General features: G+C 52.5%; 1 protein-coding gene across 3 annotated transcripts in view; it reads left to right on the forward strand.

The window, feature by feature from the left end:
* The first annotated feature begins 13,584 nt into the window (after window positions 1-13,584).
* Window positions 13,585-25,660, forward strand: part of GRB10 (growth factor receptor bound protein 10) — a 196,562-nt gene continuing 184,486 nt past the window's right edge. The window contains exon 1 of one of the 3 annotated variants that reach the window (XM_060157514.1): window positions 13,585-13,672. The gene's annotated coding sequence lies outside the window, so the exon portion shown is untranslated. Of the gene's footprint in view, window positions 13,673-14,061; window positions 14,310-14,399; window positions 14,537-25,660 lie in introns of those variants that run through there. The other 2 variants (XM_060157512.1, XM_060157515.1) reach the window with 2 other exon arrangements.

The following is a 25,660-nucleotide window of genomic DNA, read 5'->3' on the forward strand; positions in this document are numbered from 1 at the left end:
GCAAGGACCCATTGGTAAGAGTAAAAACAAGGGGGCACAAAGCTTTGGCGTCAAGATCCGGAGTGTCTGTATGGAGTCTTCCTGCCTCTAAGCCAGTGGTTCCTTAAGGCCGGCATGCCAGGCTTGCCCACCCCTAGGGTCTGATCCAGTCGGCCGGGGTGAGGCCCAGAATCTGCATTTCTAACAGGCTTGCGGGAGGTGCAGACACTGCTGGCCAGGGGACTACACTCAGAGCTCTGCTCGGCGTAGCTGCGGCGGATCCCTCTGTGTCTTGCCAGGCAACTGGGGAGGCAGGGACGGCGCTCCAGCCCGTGAGAAGAAAGTGGGGAGCAGGTCGGGTCCCCCCACTCGTAATGGCAAGTTCCGTTACTGGACCTGCCGAGACAGGTCTGTGGGTTGAGAACGTGAGTCAGCTGAGGACATGCTGCCCTGCAGTCATCGGCCAGTCGGTGAAAAAGGGGAGTCGTGGAGGCGGATGGGAGACTGAGAAAAGGAGGATGGAGACGGCCAACAAACACAAGAGAAGATGCTCCGCTTTGCTAATGATTAGAGAAATGCAAACCAAAACTACAATGAGGTATCACCTCACTCTAGTCAGAATGGCCATCATCAAAAAATCTACAAACAATAAACGCTGGAGAGGGCGTGGAGAAAAGGGCACCCTCCTACACTGTTGGTGGGAATGTAAGTTAGTGCAGCCACTATGGAGAACAGTGTGGAGGTTCCTTAAAAAACGAAACATGGAGTTACCATATGATCCTGCAGTCCCACTCCTGGGCATAAACCAAAGAAAACTCTAATTCAAAAAGATACATGCACTCCAGTGTTCATAGCAGCACTATTTACAATAGTCAAGACAAGGAAGCAACCTAAATGTCCATCAACAGATGAATGGATAAAGAAGATGTGCTACCTATATACAGTGGAATATTACTCAGCCATAAAAAGGAACAAAATAGTGTCATTTGCAGAGACATGGATGGACCTAGAGACTGTCATACAGAGTGAAGTAAGTCAGACAAAGACAAATATCATATAATATCACTTATATGTGGAATCTAGAAAAATGGTACAGATGAACTTATTTGCAAGAAAGAAATACAGACACAGATGTAGAGATCAAACTTATGATTATCAAGGGGGGAAGGAGGGTGGGATGAATTGGGAGATTGGGATTGACATATATATACTATTGATACTATGTATAAAATAGATAACTAATAAGAACCTACTGTAGAGCACAGGGACCTCTACTCAGCGCTCTGTGGTGACCTAAATGGGAAGGAAATCCAAAAAAGAGCAGATCTATGTATACGTATAACTGATTCACTTTGCTGTAGAGCAGAAAGTAACACAACATTATAAAGCAACTATACTCCAATAAAAATTAATTTAAAGAAAAGAAGAAAAGAAAAGGAGGACGGCTGCCCGGAGAGCCAGACAACCTCATCCTCCTGTTCTCCCCTCCCTCCTTCCGCCACTCCCCACTACCGGCTATTTCCCTTCCCTTTCCCTCCTTTCTCTCTCCCTCCCTCTCTGTCTATCCCTCCCAGACACACGCCTTGACAGTCTATCCTCCCTTGTTTGCATTTACCATGTTCACATGAGCTTTGACAGCACTTAGCCTGTGGACGGGTCAGGCGTCCATGTACTTGCTCAAGTTCTCTTCATAAGGCCCACCCTGAGCTCACACCTAGTCTGGCCTGTGGGTGACCTTCCTGGAGGCTCTCAGTCCCAGGCCAGCCCAGCACCCGCCCTTGAGGTCCTCAGCCTTGGTTTCTGGGGGAGGGGGCAGTGCTAGAACCTAGAAGAACAAGGGACGAGAAGGTGGCAGCGAGGATGCAGGCCATAAAGAAGCCAAGGCGTGCCCCGCAGAGGGCTGAGGCTGGCCTTAATTAAGAACATGTCCTAAAGGCCTCTGGTGGAGAGGAGTGTTCTGAGGGTCAGCACACATGGGGCCAAGGGGCTCTGTTTAGGTGGAGGGGAAGTAAAAAACTCTCCTTATTCCATAATCACACCTTATATTCCAGCTGGGAGCCAACCTGCCCTCTGACCACAGCTGCAGGACTGACCCCAGGCGAGGCCACGGGAAAACCTCTCTCCCAGTCCAAGTCAGCGCCCAGAAAATCGTGAGGCAAGAAGATGCTGATGGTTTCTGGATGCTAAGTTGCGTGAGTGGCCTGTGAAATTCCTTTGGAGACAAAAGCAAACTATATGTGCTGCCCTCTACGGCCAGCCTGCCCCGCCACACCCCCTCCCAGGACCTGCAGCCTCGTGTAGATGGTGCAACTCCTCTCCTATGAGTATGAAGCATGGAATCTCAGAAGGGGCTGCTGGCAACGGAAGAGGGGCTGTAGGGTGATTTATCGGCCAATGCTGACGGAGCCGTGACAACCTGAAGGAGGCCCAGTCAGGAGAAGCAGACACTGCGGGGCAGGTGCTGGCCAGCAGGCGGGAGGGCAGGGAGAGGCCAGGGTGTCCAGAGTTGCCCCTTCCTCCTACTCCCGGCCCATCCCCAGAGCAGCCTCTCCTGGGTGACATAAGTGAACCTCCTGATGAGCGAAGCGAAGGCAGACTGCAATATTCTAAGAGATATGTAAAGGAATTAAAAAAAAAAAAAAAGCAGCTTGCCCAAAGGTGTTTATTGCAGTGCTGTTCACAGCAGCAAAAAAATCGGAAAGGGCTTAAATGCCCGTCCCCGACCCCAAGAGGAGCCTGGGGAGGGGCGATGCCTGCAAGCAGCTTGGAAGAAAACTGCAAACTCCCTCCCAGCACGTGGAGATGGAGACACGCCCATCATGATGCTTGGGAAAAGGCAAAAGGTTATATAAATAGTTGACATTTTCAACTGTTCCTGTAAACTTGTGAATATCAGGGAAATTCACATGAAAGGAAAGCTCTTCTTTCACAGGAGGCTATAAAAAGAGACGCTCCGTGCTGACCAGCATCTGCTTTCTCTTTTCCTTTCCTCAGCACATCTCTACCAGCCACTCCCTCCCGTGTCTGTCTGGACTGGTGTCTCCAGGGCTATGTGAGCACCCCTCAGGGGAGGAGGGGTCAGAGGGCTCAACTCACAGGTGGCCCTGCCGGCCCTTTGGAGGACCTGTGAACACAAGAGGGCAGGGATGCCACAGGCTGTCTTGTCCCAGGCAGGAGGCAGAGAAGTGCTTTCGTGAACACTGTCATCTGACTCATGAGTGTTGTTCAAAGTCTCTTCTTCCCCCAGAAGGAAGGCAGCAAGGCTTGTACCAGGTCGGGCCATCCTTCTGGCAGGAGAAGCACAAAGAGTAATGTTCTTGGGGGCTGTGTGGATGCCCAGCGTTTACTGACGGCTCCCCACCTGTGTGCTATTACTTCCCCCAGGTTCCAGGTGGGGAAAGAGGGCCGAGGAAGTGCCACAGCAAGCACCAGAGCAGGACGGCACCTGCTTCAGGTGTGGCTGATCTGAGCATCACCGCGGTGCCTCGCAGGTAACAGTCCTAATAAATGCACCGATGCAGCACACACCCTGGGTCGGGACCTGGTTGGGGACTCTAGGTGCTTTATCTAATCAGTTTCATCCCACTGTGAGCGATCCTGCCTTATGTCTGGGACACCGAGACTCAGTGCGATTGGGTGAGCTGCCCAAGGCCCCAATTACGTGAAATCTGTGCTCGTCACCATAACAGCTCTCAGCGGCTTTTCTGGAAGAAGGAGCTGTCCTCTGTGTTGTTGGAATGGACACACCGTCCTCGAAAGACCCTAACGTGGGTTCAGCGACAGCGCCAACTCTTGGGTTGGGTGGGGGCCCTGCGTAGGTGTCTTTTGCAGTTAGTGAGGGCATTTGGCATGCTCTGGGACATGTGATTCGGATGCCAGCAACAGATGTGGGTGACCTTATTCCCTAGAAAGTTCCCAAAGCAAAGTGTTATTGTGCGTCCTCTATACCTTTTTCAAAGACGATACAAATAGAGCATAGCAAAATGCCAAGGGCATCTTCTGGAAGCACCTCGGCTCTGTTGCAGCCAGTTTTCCCACAGGGTCTGGGGGATAAGGTGACAGCCCTGAGTCTCAGGAGAGGGCTGGTCCTTTTCCAGCCCGGCCGGCGGGTGCAGCTTCCCACGCAATCCCTGGGCAGGGAGTGTGCTCCGTAGATGATGTGGTCCTGGAGCCCTACCTTATGCGTGAAGGTCTGGAGTAGCTTTGCTGCCAGGACAGAAGAGCAGAGGTTTCTGGGCAGAAAGGTGCCGCTGTGATGCTGCTTCTCTTTAGTGGGTGTCTTTTCTGCGCCCTCTGAGTGGGCATCTCTATCCCTCATGGTGCTTGGAGCTGTGAAGAAAAACAGCAGTTGGAAATCTCCACGGTGAGGACATGCGCTGGCTCTTGGGACCAGAAGCCCAGGGCTGGGTGGTCCAAGAGGACTTCACGGGCTGCGTTCCCTCCGCTGCTCCATGGGAGGTCCACGGGCGGGCTTCCTCCTCAGCCGGCCCCCTGGAGCCAGGAGGGCTGCCAGAGCGATGGGGACACCCTGCTTTCCTGTTCACAACCCGTGGCCCACAGAGAAAGGACCCCATGTGGTTTTGTCCAAAGGGGCACCTGAAGGGGCCCCATGGAGGAGCTCAGGACACAGACCTCGCGTAGATGTGTGTCCAGGTTTTCTGGCCTTGGGGCATCGCTTTTTACCGCCCACAGCTCTTGACTTCCCAACTCACTCCCTGCTGGACCGAAGCCCTGTCTTGTCCTTGGCCGGGCACTGAGGGCCTGCCATGGACTTCTGCCAGTGACTGCACCTGGCAGCCACCTCCATCCCCTTGCCCTACGATGGATGCTCAAATGCCACCTGGCATCTCATCATCAGGAGGGTCACCCACTTGCAAGAGTCCTACCTCCTGTGGACTTTCGGGTTTGCTACCTGGCTGCATTTGCTCCAGCCGCCTTCTGTCTTCTCTAGGGATGGCTCCTCTCATGGCCTATTTCTGGGTCTGCCCACCTGTGGGTGCCTCTGGTCTCAGATGGTCAGAATTCTCAAGCTAGCCTCCAAGCGAAGTTCTCAAACTCCCTGAAAGCTGGTGCGGGGGGAGCTTTGCAGGTCAAGATCCCGAACTTGAATAAAAAAAGATGTCCTATCTTCCTCCGCACTGGACTCGGGGCCACAAAGAAAGCAGATCACGTTTTATGATCCCCAACACAGATGACAGCCCCTTTCCTGAAGGGAGAGAAGTTCACGATATTGAAATCTAATTGCAGAATTTTACCCAAAGAAATCTCACTAGGTCACACATTTAAATAACCCATTATGTGGAAAATAATAAAATGATGAGAAATGACAGTGGACACAGCTGGGAAAGGTGGACAGGGGTGGGACTTGGGTGAGACAAGTGTGGCTTTAAACCCTAGAGCTGTCATTTACTGGCTAGGTGACCTTGAGAAGTCAGCTAGCTTCCCTGAGTCAGCTCTCTGAACTATAAAATTGGGAGGATAGTTGGTGGGAATGTATATTGGTACGGCCACTATGGAAAACAGTATGGAGGTTCCTTAAAAAGCTAGAACTAGAGGTATCTTATGATCCAGCAATCCCATTCCTGGGCATATATCCAGAGAAACTCTAATTCTAAAAGATACATGCACCCTAATGTTCATAGCAGCACTATCTACAATAGCCATGACCTGGAAGCAACCTAAATGTCCATCAACAGGTGAATGGATAAAGAAGATGTGGTACATATATACCATGGAATATTACTCAGCCATAAAAAAGAATGAAATAATGCCACTTGCAGCAACATGGATGTACAAGAGATTATTATACTAAGTGAAGTAGGTCAGAAAGAGAAAAACAAATACTATATGATATCACTTATATGTGGAATCTAAAAACATAATACAAGTGAACTTATTTACAAAACAGAAACAGACTCACAGACATAGAAAACAAACTTATGGTTACCAAAGGGGAAAGGTTGGGGGTGGGGGAGGGATAAATTAGGAGTTTGGGTTTAACAGATGCAAGCTACTATATAAAATAGAAAAACAACAAGGACCTACTGTATAGCAAAGGGAACTATATTCAATATCTTGTAATAAACCATAATGGAAAAGAATATGAAAAAGAATATATATATATATATGTTTAACTAAATCATTTTGCTGTACACCTGAAACATTGTAAATCAACTACACTTCAATAGAAAAAAATAGCACCGTAAAGCACTAAATAAACACTTATTAAATGTGAAAAGAAAGATTGGAAGGATAATATTTACCTCAAAATGTATTGCTAGGATTAACTGAAATAGGTATATATATATATATATATATATACATATATACATATATATAAAGTATGGTGTATAGTGTGAGGTATGCCTCATAGTTCTCGCCTGCCTGGGGTGAGGCAGCTGCTTAAGAAACGGGGCTTGTTTTGAGGACAACAAAAAAGGAGGAGAAGATGAAATAAAAGGTAAGGGGAAGAAGAAGAGGAAATACTGAGTTTCTCCTGGAACAATCTATCACAGAGTCCCTCAATCTTTAAATCTTATGAGTTCTAAACAATAATGGTCCTGGGTGACACTTACCTCTGCACAAAGAAGAAAGACTTTGAACGTTATCATAAAACACGATTCTCCTCTGTGCAGTTGACACCTGCACACGTGCCCAGCAGAAGCACTGGCCCCCGGACGGTCGCCCACACTCCCCTGATCCCCGTCCGCCTGGATGGGGTTTCTTCTTCAACAGCGAGGGCTGGTTGCGGGATGCTTATCAGCTACATCTCCAGGATTAGTTGTTCTATTTTCTGTGAGTCTCACACCACTTGCTGGCAGATTAATTCTCTTAAAGAATGACTAACTGAAGGGGTTTCTGGTTTTAGCAATTTAAACATTAAGATGCTGCTTTAGGGCTTCCCTGGTGGTGCAGTGGTTAAGAATCCGCCTGCCAATGGAGAGGACACGGGCTCGAGCCCTGGTCTGGGAAGATCCCACATGTCATGGAGTAACTAAGCCCGCGAGCCACAACTACTGAGCCCATGAGCCACAACTATTGAGCCCGCGCGCCTAGAGCCCGTGCTCCGCAGCAAGAGAAGCCACCGCAGTGAGAAGCCCGCACACCACAAGAAGAGTAGCCCCCGCTCGCCGCAACTAGAGAAAGCCCGCGCACAGCAACGAAGACCCAACGCAGCCAAAAATAAAATAAATAAAATAAATATATTAAAAAAAAATGCTGCCTTAAAATCACAGTCACTACCCTTCTCACACACCACACCAGCTACGCTTGCGAATACAAAATCTTCCATCGCTCTAGATCAATTTCACCAATTAAATAGTTCTGTTCTTATTTTAGATTCTCCTATTAGCTCTTGAACGTTGGTTATTAAAACCATAAAGTGTACTGGGCTGAAAATCTATTTCATTAAGGAAAGTTTGTACACTGTTAGTGGTTAATTAACTTCTAATTGAGTGAAGGGGCTGACCTGACTTTTGTTTTAAGTAGTTGAAAAGGAGCTCCTGATTTAGAAGCATGAGCTAGCATACTTAGGGATTCAGAACTGTATGTCATCCCCCAGATCCTAATTCCCAGGACTCTTCTTCTACAGGAGGTGGGGTCTTGGCTTTCCACTGCCACAAGGGCCACGTCCTTTTGCCTAGAGGTGGCTGGCTGTCCATTTACCAGCCACCCTTCTGAACCTTCTTTCTTGTTAGGTTAAAAGTGCCCGACGCTCACTCACCTTTTTACCTTTTGCTGCTAGGGCGTGGGCCCGAGACCATATTCTGGCCACATGAGAAGAAATCTCCTGGAGCCTCTGGAAGGAGGCAAGGGAGGAGAAGTGTCCCCGTCCTGCTTGTGAACACAGCTATAAGGAGCAGCAATGTCCAGAGCTAGACCTCTACACCAGAGGCACCGTGACCTCTACGTCAAGGGTGACCAGGGCCTGGGTCTTGGATGACGGTGGCAGGCCCTGCTCTGTTCCCTGCAGCCCAGAGCATCCTGAGGGGCGCGACATTCTTTCAGCTAAGATGGAGATGACTCAGAATGAGCACGGGAGGCGGGGTGCAAATGCTCCCTGTCCACGCCAGCCACAGGCCACGCTGATGGATCAGCAGAGCTGCCCTCTCTGCGAGCCGGGCACCGTGCTCACTGCTGGCCGTGGTCTCCACCGCCGCCAGAGGGGCTGCCTGAGAAACTCAGCCTGGAGGAAATGTGTGGCTCACGGGAGGGCATCTCCGGCTTTCTCCACAGCCACGAGACACCGATGGAAGCAGGATTCCCAGGCAGCTCGGTGGACCCGCGGCTTTGCGCTCTCCCCCGCGGCAGGTCCATGGCCTTGGCAAAGCGCCAAAGCAGCCCGGGGTGGGAACCTACACGCCCCGCAGCCAGCCTCGGGGGCCCCGGAAATGGCTGCCACTTGGGAACGGGGACCGCTTTTGCTGTCTGTGCTGAGTTTTCAAGGCACGCTAAGACTGTGATTTTAGGCAAAAGATTCAGGCTTTTAACCCTATTCTAAACATTTTAAGCACAGTAGAGACCACCCCCTTTCTCTCCTCTCCCAAGCCCACCAAAAATGCATTGACCACAGTCAGCTCGTGCTCGGCTGCCTGCGGGAGTTTCCTGCACTTCCTCTCCCTCCCCAGCTCCTCTTCCGCTCTGCCAGGAACCTCCAGCCCCACCCACGGCCTTCAAATGCCTGCCTCCAAGAGAACCTCTTGTCCTCTCCGTCACAGGCCACCAGCAGAAGCCCCCCAGCAGGTCTCCTGGCACCATAGTGAAGCCAGGTGGAGCCAGGACACAGCTGGGATCCTCCAAGTCTTGCAAGTCACCCAGTGGAGCAGGTAGACATCTGTATGCAAAACAAAACAAAACCTTGACCCGCACCTCCCGTCATCTATAAAAACTAACTCATAAAACTTAAAGCTTAAAAACTGTAAAACTTCTAGGAGAAAACATAGGAGAAACTTGTTGCAACCCTGGGTTAGGGAAGAATTTCTTAGATGGGATACAAAAAAAATGCAAAAGGATAAATTGATAACTTTTACCCAAAAAATGAAAAACTTCTGTTCTTTGAAAGATACTGTTAAAAAATGAAAAAGTCTGGGAGAATATATTTGCAAAACACATATCTGCTAAAGTCCAGGTATGCAGAATATATAAAGAATGCTCAGAACTCAATGATAAGAAAACAAACTGTAAAAAAAAAAAAATGGGCCAGAGATCTGTACTTCAGAAAAGAATGTAAATGTATAGCAAGTAAGCACATGAAGAAGTGCTCCATGTTATCTGCCGTGAGGAAAACGTGAATTAAAATCAGAATGAGACATCATTACATACCAGTCAGGATGGCTAAAATTAAAAAGGCTGACAACACCAAGTGCTGATCAAGACACAGAACAACTGAAACACATGTTTTTTGGTGCAGATGCAAATGGCACAGTCACTTTGAAAACAGCCTGTCAATTTCTTACAAAGTTAAACACATTTCATTTGACCCCAAGATCTCGCTCCTACTTACGTTCCCAGAAAAACCCACATAGCCTTTTTATTCATAATTGTCCCAAACTGGGACTAGCCCAAATGTCCATCAGCTAGTGAATGGATGAACAAATTGAGGAACATTGAAAAGGAACAAGCTGTTGATTCATGGATCGACGTGGATAAATCCAAAGGCTGCATACTGTGTGATTCCATTCACGTGACCATCTTGAAAAGGCAAATCGTTAGGACAGAAAGCAGCTCAGTGGCTTCTGGGTGTGGGGAAGGGGCACGAGGGAACCTTTGCGGGAGATGAAATTGTTCTACATCTTCACCGATGTCATGGTAACACAACCGTATACCTTTACAAAACGCTGCAAAATACGAATTTTTCTGAAGGCAAATTGAATCTCAATAAAAACCAGACTTAAGAAACATCCTTCAGGTGACTACCTGGTTGTAAAGTCATCTGATTCAAGCTTCCTCAGGAAAAGGAGAGTTTTCTATATTAAGACATCATAAGGAAAATGGGTTTCATGGAAATTTGACACAAGAGGTACAGGAGCCCAGGCTCAGGGAGACAGGAGAAAGAGGGTGTCTGTCTGGGGCTGACTTTCAGCCTCTCCCTTCACAGACTGAGCCTGGAGCAGTCAGTTGTTCCTCACCTGGTCTCTGGGGCCAGACCCCCTGCGGATCCTAGGTGCAGACATCTGGCTGGCCCGTCCTTCCACCCACCAGCAAACACACACCTTGGGCCAAGTGTCATCAATTGCTGTGTACAGGCCAAAGAAGGGTGTGGGTATTGGGGGACTATGGACAGTTCCACATGGGGGGAAACTGTGCCGGTGGACCCCAAACAGATTGGACCCTCCCACCACCTTTGGGATAAAGTAGAAACGCCAGAGCATGATGGAGAAGTCCCTTCTTACCTTTGCATCCTGGTGTCTCGTCAAGCCTCCTGACGCCCTCGTTTGCTCTGGCCCGGTACTTTATGATGAAATGCAACTACTTGGTAAGTTCCTTCTTGGCTCTGGTAGGGCCCGGAAGTCTTCCTCCATCTGAGAGGCCTTTTCTTTGGGTCCCTCTTTGGGGAACTGACCATCTTGGATACTCCGGGACTCGCTGGGGCACTGCTGCCTCTAGGAAGTCTTCCTGGAATGCTGCCAGGCTCCCCACCTCTGTATGCCAGGGGCAGCCTGTATTTCTTATCCTGACTGCAGGTGGGTCCCGCCCCCACCAGTCCTTACCGCTGACCACCGGTTTCCAGCACTCCCTTCCTGGTGCACCCGCCTGTGTCCAGTGGGGCCATAGGCCTGGCCTCCCCCCACAGGAGCGGGAGTGAGGCTGGGCCACTCTGGCCAGAGCATTTCACTGTCAGGGTGCCATTCACCTCATTCTCTTTTCCTTCATCAAGGCTGTTGGCAATGTTTGAGCCGGAGCCCGGGCCCCAGGGCGCAGCATTCTCGTCCTCCGTTCATTTGCTCTGCTGATGCATTCACTTGCAGGATTTGGCTTCCCAGCGACGGATGACATTCCCCCAGAGCGCCCACTGAGCGCCAGGCACTGCCCCTGCTGGGATGGCACCTGGTTATCCTTGTCCCATGCCCACAGCCAACAGGGGAGAAGGTATTAATCAATTCCTTCCTAATTATAATTAGTCTATCAAATTCTCTACTTCCAGCTGAAGGAGCCTCTAGCACATCCTTGGATAATTGAACTCCTCACGATCACGAAATCCCGTTTTCTGTCCTGACGCCTAACTGCTACCAGTGCATTTCCCTCAAGTGAAGCTCTCGAGCCCAAAGCCACACCGCGTGGCTGGTTCTCCAGGGTAATGTGCATCCCACGTGGCTGTACCGTACGGTGGCGGCTTCCATCCTACCGAACAGGAGCACGCGGCCCCGGGGGCGTTTAGAATTTGCAGCAGGAGAAGGCACTAAGCTGCAGTCTGCCCACGGGATCGGCTGGCCCGGGTCGCCACACAGGGGACAGCTGCAGCTTCTACAGCCACAACCAGAGTGACAAGTTCATGAACTTGGATCACGTAGTGGTGCTGAGTGGGCCCTGCCCAGAAGGACCATGCAAGGTCTACGCGGAGCTGGGAAATGTGGGGAATGAGGGCCTGTCCTAGGAATTCTGGGGGTTGCTGTCACCATGAAAACACTTGAGGACATTTATTTTCATCCCTTCTCAGCGAAGAGTAATGTTTGAAAACCCATACGTTTTCAGACAGCTAAATACGATACCTGACCCTACAGTGGAGGATCTTGGGATGGAGGGGAAAGAAATACTATAAAAGACATGGTCAGACCAACTGGCAAAACTGGAATATGGACCAAGAATAGATACACATATTTTATCAATATAAAGCTACGAATTTGGTAACTGTACTGTGATTATGTAAGATAACATCCCTACTCGTAGGAAAGACATATCAAAATATACAGGGGTAAGGGGTTATAATAGGGTGTGGAACTTACCTACAAATGATTCAGGAAAAAATGTCTATGCATAAAGTGCTTTTCAAATATCTGTTAAAGCCCGCTGAGTATCAGCCTTTCCAGCTGGTGCAGGCTCTCCTTGCTCATTGGAGCCTTTGGCAAAGCTGTAAGAGTCAAAGCTCATACAACTTTCGAGAAGTGGCCCAACTCTTTCTTACTCTTCTTTAATTTGCTCTGGATCCTTTGTCTACAACAGGAGTCTTTGTGCTCAGTTTGGTTCTTCCAGAAACTAAGCTCCTTCCCATTATTCCCTCTAGATTTTCATCCTTGGGGTTTTCTGAACTTGGACCAATGGGGAGATATTTTCTGGAGGCTTATTTCAGTTACAAGAAAGGATGAACTTTCATGGATAAATCAGGCCAAAGGTGGGAAAAACAAGAGCTATAAAAAGTGCCCTAAAGGGTTTTGGCAGAATCCTTATTCTGCACTTACCAGTTACTTGACCGGCGGCAAGTTATCTAACCTCTGGGAGATTTGGTTTCCTAGTCTGTGCAGTGGGCATCTCCTAGTAACAAGTTCAGAGGGCTAAATAAGAGGATTAGTGAAAGTTGGGCACAAAACGCATGCTCAGTAAAGGTAAGCCGTTACTGCGGCTGCTTTTATAACATCAAATCCCAGAAAGACATAATTATTATCATCCTATTTGTATTATAATTTTGATTCAGTAGAGATTAATAATCATATTAATGACAATGGTTTCCACTAATTCAGGGGTTCCTGCTTACCAGTTGTTTTATGTTGCAAGTAACACCTCATTTAACCCCCAGGACATCACTCCGGAGGCGGGCTTATTAGCCCATTTCAAAGATAAGGACTTTGAGGCCCGGTGGCATTAAGAAAATATGCAGGGCCTCCCACTCCACCCGCGCTCTGGGCTGGCACTCAGATAGGGAAACCGTGGCTATGAGAGAGTCTAGGCTCCAGACCCGGCTGGCGGCGAGCGGACACTCGACCCCAGGTTTCCCGGTCCCGGGAGGGACCGCAGCCCACGGCACAGCTCGTGCAGCCACCTCTCCTCCGTCCTGTCCTCTCGCTACGCCCGGGACGTAGGATCGAGGCCGCACAGTTCCTTCTTGAGTTTCAAAGAATTCGCTTGCAAATTGCCTTCCAGGACAGGTCCGATGTGTGTTTCGCGGACGCCCCAGCCTGGCTGGTCGGGGTCCCGCGTCCGGGGGTCCCGGGGGCGGGACGAGGCGTCCCGGCGCCCCCGCCCGGCTGCGGGCCCCCAGCTCCCCGCGCCGGCCCTCGGCAGCAGCAGCGGCCTCCGGGAGCTCCGGCCCCGCGCCCCCCGCGCCCCGCCCTGCGTCCAGGCCGCGGCCCCGCCCGCGCTGGCGCCCCCGAGCGGTCCGGGCGGCGGCGGCGGCGGGAGGAGGAGCAGGAAAAGCGACCGGGGGAGGAGGCGGAGGCGGCGGAGGCGGAGGCTGAGGCAGCGGCGGCGGCGGCGGTGGCGGCGGCGGGCGGGGCCGGGCGGGTTTAAAGCCCATCGAGGGGGTGGGGAGGCCGGGAGGAGGCAGGGAGGGACGCGAGCGGCGCGCCGCGGCGGGCTGGGCGCTCGGAGGCCGCGGAGCCCCGCGCGGAGCCCAAAGTTTGCGCGCGGTCCCCGGGCGGCGGCGCGCGGGGGCCGGGACCGCCCTGCGCGCCGCCCTCGCCCCGCGGGACCCGCGCCGCCCCGGCCGCGCCGAGGGTCGCGGGCGGCCAGGCGGAGGCGGCCGGGAGCGGCGCCGCGGCAGGTACGGAGTTGGGCGGCGAGCGCGGCGCCAAGTTACTTTGTGGCCGGCCGGCGGGAGGGCGGCAGTCCCGGCGTCATTGTCTGCGCGCGGGCCGCCCGGGCCGGGGACGCCGGGCGCCGCGGGGGCGCGGCGGGCGGAAGGGCGTCGCCTCGGGCCGGGGTCTGCGGCGCGCGAGGGCGGGGACCGGGCGCGGCGCGCGGCGTCTGCGACCCCTGGGAGCCGGGGAGCCCGGGCGACGCCCGCTGGAGCCTTCCTGTCCGACGCCGGCGTCTCGCGGGCCGGACCGGGGCTGGGGCGGGGCTGGGGGCCGCGTCGCCGGGCGGTCAGGGCCGCGCTCCCGGGCCGCCCGGAGAGTGGGCGCCGGGCGCCCCTGCAGCCCCCGGTGCACCCGCGCCTGGGCGGTGGGGCCGGACCCTCCCGAGCCGGAGCGCGCCCGGGCCTGGGATCTTTCCCTTTGGTTCTGCCGGTGACCCCGCTGCCAGGGCCTAACCCCAAGTCGAGGGCGCGCGGGTTAGCGGCCCGCCAGCCGGGGAAATGTGATAAGAGCCGTGCCGTTCACAGAAGGCAGTTTCTGATGCAACTCTCGGCCTCTGCGATCTCCTCTCCCCACGCCTGCCTGGCGACGGCCCTCGAGCATGTGCGTTATGGAAATGAGGGTATTCTCCACTTTTTATTGTGTTCGTCTTGTCTTGGGGTTGGAAGAAACGCCAACTTTCTGTCGTTTGCACTGACGAGGCGGTGGGTCACGTAGGGGAGCCACAGGTGACTTGGCTTGGGCCCGGACCTTTTCGGCTGCTTTCTTGCAAACGTTGTCCCCAGCTTCATTCAAGAGATGCGAAGAAAAGACCCAAACAAGTAGCGCTCGTGAGTAAACACGCGTTATTGCACAACTTTCTCTTTGCTGCTGTTTGCGAGGCCAGGCCCAGGACACTTTGTTTCTGAAAATGCTGATTCAGCCGTTTGGAGCCCCCGAGTTTCAGAAATGGTGCTCTCTCTAACGTTTCGCTGAGTTTTACTAGGAACACATGTTGTTAGCACGGCAACAGGCGTTGACTGGGGTTTACAGCACCAAGCTGGACGGTTTTCACAAGAGTTGACCTAGAGTTCCCTTCGTTCTTTCCAGGAGGAAAAATGGATAGGATCTAGGTTTCTGTAGCAAAAGAAATGCTGACTTCTGGCGATGGTGGTGTCTTTTACGGTAGTATTTTATTAGGGAAAAAGCTCTGAAACCGAAGTGTTTCCAGGAATGATGGTAGATGACTGCGTTTTTCGGTTAAAAATCAGAACTCTAGGATTACTGCATATAATATTTGAGTTTTACTGAGGACCCTTGAAAGAGAAGGACCACACAGGCCAACCCCAGGATTACAGGAAGAGAATTTGAGGACAGAGAGAGTCACACACCCAGCAAGCTGCTTGCGTAATTGAGAACTGTAACGAGGGATACTTCTGTAGCATTTCGCGTTTTGTGAGACGCGTTCAGACCCTAACTGCTTTTAATCCTCTACAGCCTCCTGCTACCCATTTTACAGGCATGGAAACTGAGGCTCATGAGATTAGTTGGCATGCCCAGGGTCACGGGGCCAGCAAGTGCCCGAGTTATCACCAGAGCCTAAGCTTTGGGTTTTTTTTTTTTTTTTTTTTAAGCTCTGTTAGGTTCATCCTTCTGTACAGGTGCATCTGCCTCTAAAAGAGAAACGGCCCGTCTCCTTGCCGGTCACACACCCGGAGAACCCAGGAGGCTCTTTTACCATTCCCGGGGCTCCCAGCTTTCCAGATTTTTGCCCTATCACCAGGCTATCATCAATGCCTTCTTTTGTCCACTCACTTTTTGTGCTTAAATCCACATTTATTTTGGTAGGAAACTTTGATACCCATGAACTAATGAGTCTGAAACAGTAGTTATGTTTATTGTAATTAAAATCATGTTTTAATAAAAGCTGTGTCCCGCTGAAGTCATGTATTGCGTATTGCCCACGGTCGGCACTGCTTTGGGGGCAGCATTGGACTGGGCAAAATGCCATTCATTGTGGTCCAGGAACGCGGAGCTGGACATGGGCATGTTCATGCCAGCTACTCGTCCAGGGCTTGTAGGGTGGTGGCTGCCAGGATCGGAACCTGGGGCAGCCCTGGCCCAGTTACAGTGACCATCTCTGTGGCCGCTGACCCTCAAATGGGAGAGAGGAGCAAAGCCAGACGTTAAGAGCTATTCCATGAACTTTTGATTTAGATGATGAGGCTGGTCTAAGACGTTACAACGTGTAGAAACCAGACTCCTGCTCGAACAAAGATTACCTGCCATGCCTTCACCTTCATCTGACAGCTTTAGAAATTCTAGGTTGGTATATTTGATAAAACCTAATGCTTTCAAGGCGACATAATTTAAGAAACTTATTTCCTTGGAGTTCTGTCCAACTCTTAACCACAGGGGAAGAGAACCGTGCACAGTGGTTGGCTGGCCTGCCTCTCAGAACTGTGAGACTGACCGCAGGGAATTCTGTCCTGCTTCATAGGGAGAAGCGTGTCCGTTTGCAGCTCGGGGTGTGATCCCTGTGTCTGTTTCTCAGGCCGTTAAACCAAGGTGGAATCGTGTGGGCCCATAAGGAGAAAACATTTGCTATGCCTTTCTTTTAAGTAATCAGTCATATGTTCAGAATTTAACTAACACTTTTCCTGCCGGTTGAGAATGTATTTCACCTGTCTTTACTTTTTGCTTAACTGTGGATGTATGGGAGATTATGGAAGACGTCAGGGCAATCAAGCGACTTGGTTGGCAAGGCTTGTCAAACTGGTGCTTTGGGGATCTGGGAACCTCCTACAAGGCCTGTGTGCTAACTTCAGTGTCTGTAACTGATCACACCCATCCAGGCGCTGGCTGGCGTTTACTTTGTGTTAGTGTTTTATGGCACATTTCTGGGGAGCTGGCTGTCCCCCCACCGTCTCCGTCCAGTGTCCGTGCTCCTGGTGACCGTGGATCTTGTTAAGTGTCAGGAGATGAAAGCAGGTGAAGCTTAAAATCGCCAGGCTGCTGGCTTTTCTTTAATAATGTAAGGCATGGTCTGACTGTTTTTTGAGCTGGCAACAAGCAAAGCCATGTCCCAGGGTTATCAGAAATCCTCCCAGAGGTAGACGTGAGTGCTTGTGACTTTCCGCTTTGGGGATATACCAACGCCAAAAAGCTATCCCTTTCTGCTCGTGCAGTGGGAGAGGTGGGCTTGAGAATGAGAGAAGCCTTGCTTGCCCAAGTGCTCCTTTGTCCATCTGTGAAAGGGATGGGTGTTGAGGTGGAGAGAGCTTCTCTGCCCCTTAAGTCGTAGTCTCGCTTGAGAATCCCTGTCCGGAATGCATGGGATGAAGTTGGTGGGTAATGACTGGATGCCACGGGGAAAACTAGGACATTGGTCCTGTTTCTCCACCGTTGAATTTACATGTGGATTGGGGGAGAGATTAGAAGACTGTTCTGATGGTCACAAATTGCAGTGCCTGAAAACATTCTTGAAGCTGATTGTCTTTTAAAAAAAAAAAAAGACATCTTGTTCCCTTTTGCTTTGCCCGGGTGGACACCTGGTTCTTCCATTTACTAGCTGCGTGAGCGGGTTAACTAAGCTTATTGGTACAATGAGAGTCACAGGGGTGCTGCCCTGTAGGGAGGGTGGGGTGCCTTTGGGATCGTGTGTACCTTGGCATGTGGCACGTGGGAGGGCTCAGAGACGCTGCTTCTGTGACACTGAGCCTGTCTCAGAGCAGCCCGTTGGCTTGGTGATGCTGTTTCCTATGGATGTGCAAGGTCTCTCTAGTAATCGGAAGGGAGACTCTGCTTTTTTTGTATTTTTGTCTCTGCACCCGTTAGCTGTACAAAACCTTGTGGCACTGACTGAAACTGGCTTTGAGCGCCAGTCACTGGGAGCGAGAAGCCTCTCCTGGCCGCTGAGTAGCCGACAGTTTGAACTGCCCACAGGTAGGATGCTATGAGCAGAGGCGGACAGGTGGGATGGAGACCTCGCCTGGCCGCAGACCACTTGAACCAGACCACGGGGAAGAGCAGGCGTCAAAAACTGGTTCTTTGTGACCAGGAGCGAGAGGTGGGCAGCGGCTGAGATGCAGGGGCTCAGACCGGCTGCGGCGCCGGGCGTCTGCATGCAGACCGCTAGGTGCAGGCACGTGGGGACACACGGCGTCTGTCTTCAGGACCCCGGGGTCTGGAGTCTGCAGAGACGCTTAGCCCAGCTGGGACTGAAGTGCACGTGGACTGCCGGTCCTGACGGGCTGGCTTTGCCCCAGGGAGCAGCTCCTGCACCCTGTCCGAGGGCTGTGTGCTGGGCGGCCCTACCTCTCCCTGAGGTCCGGCTGGGTTTTCGGGCCAGGTCAATGGGCCCGGGCCCCAGCAGCTGCAATCTCGCCTAGTAATGTGGGCTCACAAAGCACTTGGCACGGAAAGAGGTTGCTGTGTTTTGTCCTTCTTCACTGTGTTACTGTCACCACAACTGAAATCAAGGTGGGCAGCTGGGACCCTCCATTGTCCTTGCGCTGCCCCTGGAACTGCCCGGTGGCCTCCTGTCCGGCCCTGTCTGTGAGCTCTCTGGTGTCTCACTCTGCAAGAGAGAACCCTAAAGACCCCTGTCAGGTGGGCGCCAACAGGGAGGGGCCTTCAGCTAGCCTAGGTCACACTTGAGATGCTTCTCAGAGGAGAGAGACTCTGAGTACTCACTTTTCCAGCCAGCTGGGCCTTTGGTTTCCTTATTGTTTTGGAAACTTTCATCCCTGGGAGTGTCTTCTTCCAACCTTTTATGAGTTGCAAACATCCTTTAATCTAAAGACTTTTATTATGCCCCATATCTGATAGTAATCTTAGGGTTCCCTGCTCCAAGAAACTCATCGTGACCAAAAAGCTACTATGAACTGAGGGACGTTTAAATTCAGGAGTTTGTACGGTAGCATCATGCACGTGGGAGGTCTCCCCTGGCCTAAGGGTGATGCCTGCACTAGATGCAGGACACTGCTTAGGAGTCCTCCCGTGGGCTGGGAGGTTGAGCTGGGTGATGTCCTGGATGGACCGGCACGGTCTGTGACTGTACTACCCAAGTTGCTTTTTCTGGAATGCCGCTATGCTCCTCTGAATAACTGTGTAGATCTCCTGGAGACCGCTCCAGGGTGTTTCTAGATAAAGGAGTGCATGAGACCTTCATGGCGTCTCCCTAGTGGAGGAAGGGTAAGGCAGGACAGCTTCTTGTTCCCTAGTTGGGCCATTCCTTAACTGCAGGCATGTCCTGGCCCTTCTCGCCACCGCGGGGCCTGCAGGGCCACGGTGGACACAGCCAGCCTCTGTCGTGTCCTGCTCTCCCCAGGTGGGGCCCCGTCTTCTGCTTTTCTGGCCTTCCCAAGCAAGTTCTGTCCATTTGAAGGGTCACTGGCTTTCTAATCCCTCAACACCCAGGGCAGACTTTGGAAATTTAGTTTTTTTAATCAGTGATAAATGTACATAGTTTAAAGAGTCAATGCCCCAGAAGTAACCAGGCTTATCAGCCGACCTTTTCTGTATTCACCTCCATGTTTCTAAGCAGATGTCTGTATAATGTATTGTAGTTCCTTGCTACCTTCCTTGCTGCCTCTCCACCCTCCCAGACCCCAGCTTCCCGTAGGATTCTTTGACTTCCCTGCTTAGAAGTTGAGGAGGCCGACCTCTGTCTGATCATCCTGACCTATACTTCCTGTCTCCCATTGTCTCTATGGTGAGATTGGCTGGACCGGCAGGCAGTGCTGACGCCATGGCAACAGCCCTAAACACTGCTGGTGGAGCCAGGTAGTGTGCTGTGATCACTTTCTCTGTCTTGCAGGATGCCTTGCTTTCTTCTGGAGTTGTATTTGCATTTGCTTAGTAGTTTAGGTACTTATCACTCTTGACCCCCACCTCCACTCCAGGCTGACACAGGTGTGCAAATATTCTCGCAGACACCGTAGGTATCCAGCCAGTTGTGTCTTTGGAAAGCAGCCTCTTGTGTGCCTTTCGTCCCCAGGTGCCTGGCTGCCCTCCAGGCTCCCTGCTCAGCTTTATCCCGGCCTCTTCCTTCCCCATCATCCTGAGCAGGCCCTTTGTTCTCTTCTTGGCTCTCATGATTCCTCTTTCCTGGTTTCTTCCCACGATTTGATGGAGACCATTCCGTAATAGCTTCCAAAAAAAGAGGTGAATGCACATTTTTGGAGTCCTTTTGCGTGTCTGAAAATGTCCTTACTGTACTCTTCACTCTTCAGTGTTTTTTCTTTTTCCTTTTTTTTTCATGTCTGGAAGCTTGTAGGATTTTCTCTTTGTGCCTTTATTCAGAAATCCCTTGTAGATGTGCCTGGTTGGGTGTCTGCGTCTATCGTGCAGGGTACATCAAGAGCCCCTTCAAGCTGGAAACTCAGATCCTTGGCGCTGGGACCTGGTTTTGAATTAATTCTTTCATTTCTTTTTTTTCCATCTTCCTCTTCTTTTTGTCTACAGTGGCTTTTATATGGGTATTAGCTGACCGGACTGGTTCTCTAATTACCTCTTGTCTCCTATTTGAATCTGTTGAGTTCTTCTAGGTTGTGGAGTATATCATCTAGACTTTTTAACCTTTTTACTGGATTTTAAATTTCTGTTTTCATTTTTAATTTCTAAGGACCTCTTTATTTCTTTTTTGATTAGTATTTGTATGTAGACTTTATTTATTTATTGTGGTACGCGGGCCTCTCACTGTTGTGGCCTCCCCCGTCGCGGAGCACAGGCTCCGGGCGCGCAGGCTCAGCGGCCATGGCTCACGGGCCCAGCCGCTCCGCGGCACGTGGGATCTTCCCGGACCGGGGCATGAACCCGCGTCCCCTGCGTCGGCAGGCGGACTCTCAACCACTGCGCCACCGGGGAAGCCCTAGACTTTATTTTTTGGAGCAGTTTTAGATCCACTGCAAAACTGAGCAGAAAATGGAGAGATTTACCCCCCTGTCCTCAAGCCTCTCCACTGTCAACATCCTCCACCACAGTGGGACGTCTGGTACAGTCAGTGAGCCTACAGCACAGCATCGTTACCCTGAATAATTATTCTTCTTTTAATGGTGCAATATTCTGATTTCATAGATGCATTATTTTTTTAAACCTCTTTCTGGATATATTAGTTACCTTTTTTTTTTTCTTACATAGTTTCTTCTCTCCAATTTTTGCATTATTTATTTTCCTGCAGGTTTGGGTCTGGCGTACCCAGAAAGCAGAGCCTATGGCAGGCAAGAACTTGTGGGTGTGTTTTATGTTTTATTTGGACGTGCAGGGCTAGGGAGGCAGCGGTGAGGGAAGGGGGGGCCCTGGGGCTGGTCCCCAGGCGGCTGCCTGGGCAATTGAGGGAGCCCGTGGTCCATATTGTGATTCCCCAGACGATCCTGGGGGCGGCAGGGGGGAGGGGAAGAGCTTCCAGTCGGTGCCCAGTCCCTCCATGGAGCCCTGGGCGCGAGCCTGCAGGTGCTGGGTGCAGGCCACGTGGGCAGGCCGTCCCAGGCCTTGGGACTTGTCGCGCCTGAGCGCCGGTGGTCGCCCCAGCAGTGGCCAGACAGACACAGACAGGCGAGGCTGATGGGGTGGTGTCTGACCCATTAGGCTTTGCTTAGATGTTGGGGGCCCTGCTGTGCCGTCCACGTTCAAAGGCGTCCCTGGGAGGCTGATGGTGGGCCTCGGGGTACGGCTGTCTGGTTGCCCCGTTGTGTGGGGAGCCCCCGGTGCTCCAGTCTTGGGTCTTTTCTCCTCGGAAGGGGCCAGACTGTCTGAAGAAGCCTCTTTTCATCCCCGCGATGTGGGTCTGGGAGCCCTGGAGCCGTCAGCCGTCCCATCAGAGTCAGCAGCACTGACCACCTGTGCTCAGTGTGGTACCGGAGGCCACAGCCCTGTCGCTGCTTCAGGAGAGAAACCCACCTGCTGGTGGTGCGAGTGGGGCACCGAGGGGTCCAGCCGAGCCCTGGGCTTTCTGAGCGCTCTTGCTTCCTTGCTCCTGACACTTGGGCCTTGTGCTGTGTGGGGCCCCATCTCCTCTTCTGGCCTGGCGTTCAGCACACGCCATCCAGCCTTTATGCCTTTTAAAAGACTCCCTTTGGAGGCCCTCTGTTCCCAGCCCAGAGGCTTCAGGGTGCGTGTGACCAGGCCGAGGAGCGCACGTCCAGGTTGAGAGCAGCGGGGTGGGGGAGGCCGGCACACCTAAGCCACCACCTCGAGGAGCAGCAGACAGGCCTCAGGTGTGGATCCCGAAGGAGAGCTGGGTCTCCCCTGCCAGTGACTGGCTCTGGGACCATAGGAGAGTTAATCACTGAGCTCTGAGCACTGTGATTTCCTCTGGATTCTCAGGGTTGCATCCCGTGGCTCGGTTCCCTCTGCAGCATCTCCACCTCCCGGAGAGGCCAGGCCTTGCCCTTGGGGCCTTGCCCTTGGGGTTGGATGCCCTGCTCTCAGCTGCTCTCAGAACTGGCCTCCACGGCTTTCATTTGATTGACTTTAAAATATTAAAATAACGTGGCCCTGCTCACCGTGGAGCCCCTCTTCTGGCCACTTTGTCCTGGGAGCTGCACATTGGTGGCTTCTCTGTGCGTCTGAACACAGCACCTCGATGCCACTGCCCACCCCGCCCCCCGCCAGCTCCCCGCTCCCCAGTCCCCGTACCTGTGAACGTGGTTCAGCATCCAAGTTTACTGTTCTAAGTGCCATCCCAGCCCTTCCCGCCATGCACTTCAGGAGGGAGGACTGTGGTATCCTTACTAGCTCGGTTGCCTTGTGCAAGTCACTTACTCCAAGCCTTCTTTTTTCCTTCGTTTGTTTCAGGGTTGTGTTCACATTTGTGTATATATAGTTGTATGTGTGTGATGAATTTAAAGTGACTAGCACAGTGCCTGCTCCACATGCAGTACTGTTATTTCCTTTGTATTGTTTTAAAGGGAGCCCCACTTTCTGCATGACATCCAGTAGCTTTGCACTTGTGGCTTCAAGAAATAGCCTTTCCTTTCCTTCCCTTCCTTGCTGGGAGGGCTGTGAGAGGATTCTGACCCTGGAAAACCAGAACTGGCTGGCCTTGGTGGGCACACGACCCCCCTCCCCCAGGTGAGGGGAGCGAGTGGAGGTGCCCAGTCACATGTCTGTTTGATGTTGGGTCTGAGATTTCCCCCACCCGGGGCTCTGCATGGTTTCACGGGTGGGTCAGGAGGATTTTGGCATCTGACAGTGGCCAGTGTGTCCTTGTCCATCAGGGTGCAGGTAGCCCGGGGGGTTGTGGAAGGGATAACGGAGGGAGGAAGGGGTTCTTTGGGATTGCCTTGAGAACCAGGGATCCAGGGTGCGGGGCCTTGGGGCATGACCTTGTCACATGGAGTTTGGTCCTGGGATTCCTGTAGTGAGCCTCGACCAGGCTGTGCGCTGCCCCTTCCTTAAAAGTGCCGTCCCCTTGAAGTGGAGGAGTGTGGTCCTAGGACGGGGGGCCGGGGTTCCGCCGCAGGGTCCTGTGTGCATGTGATGGGGTGAGTCCTATCGGGCACGTTTGGGAGGCAGGTGGTACCCACTCTTGCGGGGTTGTCTTCCACCCTTTCTCCGCGTTAGAGCACATTAGGCTGTGTCTAGGGGTGCTCGGGACCCCAGGATCCGTTTTTCTATTCTGAAGGCTCCTGACTGGGGCGGAGCCGCGCGGACCCTGGTCGCGCTCCTGCCCTGCGCACTGCGCCCTACTCCTTAGTACCCGAGCCCTGGCTGCGGGAGTGCAGCGACCCCGTGCGGCGGCTCCGGCACAACCTGTAGCGGGCTGGCACCAGGATGCGCCGGAGTCCAGCCCACGGTGGGCTCTGTTCTGGTCCACGCCCCGGCCGGGAGGGGCCAGCCCGGGGTCACCTGCACAGGCCCTGGCGGTCAGCGGCGCACCGTCCTCGCTGCGCCTTTTGGTGGTGGAGGGTCTCCGAGTGGCGCGCGTTCTCGGAAGCGCGACTCCTGGACCGGTCTCAGGCCGTGCCGCCGCCGGAATCCAGGATCCCACGGCCTCTGTGGACGTTAGCCAGGGGACGGTGTTATGTAACCATTTGTGATCTTCATTGTTTAATGTGTAACAAGTAGTAACTGCACCCAGATAAGCGCGTCCACTATCTCTTAGCCGAGTGGAGGGCAGTGGGTGTGGGAACCAGCTGGGAAAACGAACAGATGGGGCTTCTGGGAGAACGGGACTTTTTTCTCTGCTGAAAATGGAATGCCAAGACCTGGCTGGACTTCTTTTTTTTTTTTTTTTTTTTAACATCTTTATTGAAGTATAATTGCTTTACAATGGTGTGTTAGTTTCTGCTATATAACAAAGTGAGTCAGCTATACATATACATATATCCCCATGTCCCCTCCCTCTTGCGTCTCCCTCCCACCCTCCCTATCCCACCCCTCTAGGTGGTCACAAAGCACCCAGCTGATCTCCCTGTGCTATGCGGCTGCTTCCCACTAGCGATCTATTCTACATTTGGTAGTGTGTATATGTCCATGCCCGGCTGGACTTCCTTTAACCTCGATGGCATGTGTAATCTGGCCTCAAAGCCTCGGATAAACACATCTGGTCATGTTGCGTCTTTGCTCGTGAGCCTACGCTCTCATTGGGGGACACCTCTTGGACCATTAAGGTCAAGTGAGGCAGATGTCGGGGAGATCTCACCGTCTTGATGGGGTCCAACTCATTGCCCCAAGCGCAGGTGGGACTTCCTTGCCCGCCCACTTCAGAAAACAATCCGACCACCTGTTAACACGTGGATTGTCCCTTTGATCAGCTGCCACTTGTCGGTTGGCGGCAGGAGTCCCTGCCGGGGTGTTGATAGAGGTCTCACTGGAGGCACAGCGCACAGGTAGCTGTTGTCCTGCTGTCTGTACTGCCAAAGGTCTCCCTCCCAGTGAGTGAGCAGGAAGTGGGCGCCTTCGCTCTTTGGTCTCCGTAAGGATGAAAGGCCGCCGGCGACCGATCAGGGGTTTTGATGATGCCCCAAGGTGTTGAGCTTCAGGTGCGGTTAGAAGTGGCCCCCGGGGACCAGGCCACTGCCTGGACTCTGGTGCATGTCTCTGCTCCTGGGCCTTCAGTGGCATCTGCGGGGCTGTCCCTGTGTGCCGTGGAAGCAGGTCATGACCCCTCTTTAGCTGGGACCCACGAGCTCCGTGTGTTGGGTGGGGATGCAGGTGGCTCGTGGGGAATTTGCTCTCCTCCCCGGAGCATCGGGTGGCGAAGACCCACAGAAGAACACTTACTTAAAATTTGGGGTACTGTACGCTGAGGTACGGTCTCCTTGTGGGGTGCAGTGGGCGTCAGGGTGAAGCAGGGACCACGGGTACTGCCCTGGAGGGTTGCTCAGGATGTGTACTCGCTGCTGAAAAATGCACTCGATAGAATTGACGGGTTCCACTATCTGTTCATTTTCATTGGGGGTTCGAGGAATTCCTGAATGGAATTTCCCTGGCTGCGTCTGGGAGCTGGCTTCTGAGTGCGGTGCTGGTGGCACCTTGGCTCTTGGTCTGTTTGTAAATCACATTTGGCCCCTGTGGCCATGGAAGACCCAGTGGAGGGTCCGTGCTCAAGTCGGGGAAGGGTTTTGAAGACTGCTCCAGATGGCTGAGGGCCTGCTGCATCCGTCCTTGGACAGATGCTGGAGGAGCCTGTCTGCCTCCTTCGTCTGGGCCCGCCCCACTTAGCCTGAAAGCGGGGCCTCCTTTGGAGGAAGGGGGACCGCAGCAGAGGGATGGTGTGCGTTCACCCAGCAATAAAGAAGTGATATAAATAAGCTTCAAGGATATATTGTACAGCGCAGGGAATATAGCCAATATTTTATAGTAAGTATAAGTGGAGAATAATCTATAAAAATGTTGATCACTGTGTTGTACACCTGAAACTAATAAAATACGGTAAATCAAGTATACCTCAATTAAAAAAAAAAAGTGATGTGTGTTTTTCACTTATTTTCCTGGAGGGCACTGGCAAATTTCAGTATGGACACAGG

The sequence above is a fragment of the Lagenorhynchus albirostris genome, chromosome 8 (genome assembly GCF_949774975.1).
Source record: "Lagenorhynchus albirostris chromosome 8, mLagAlb1.1, whole genome shotgun sequence".
Lineage (NCBI taxonomy): Eukaryota > Metazoa > Chordata > Mammalia > Artiodactyla > Delphinidae > Lagenorhynchus > Lagenorhynchus albirostris.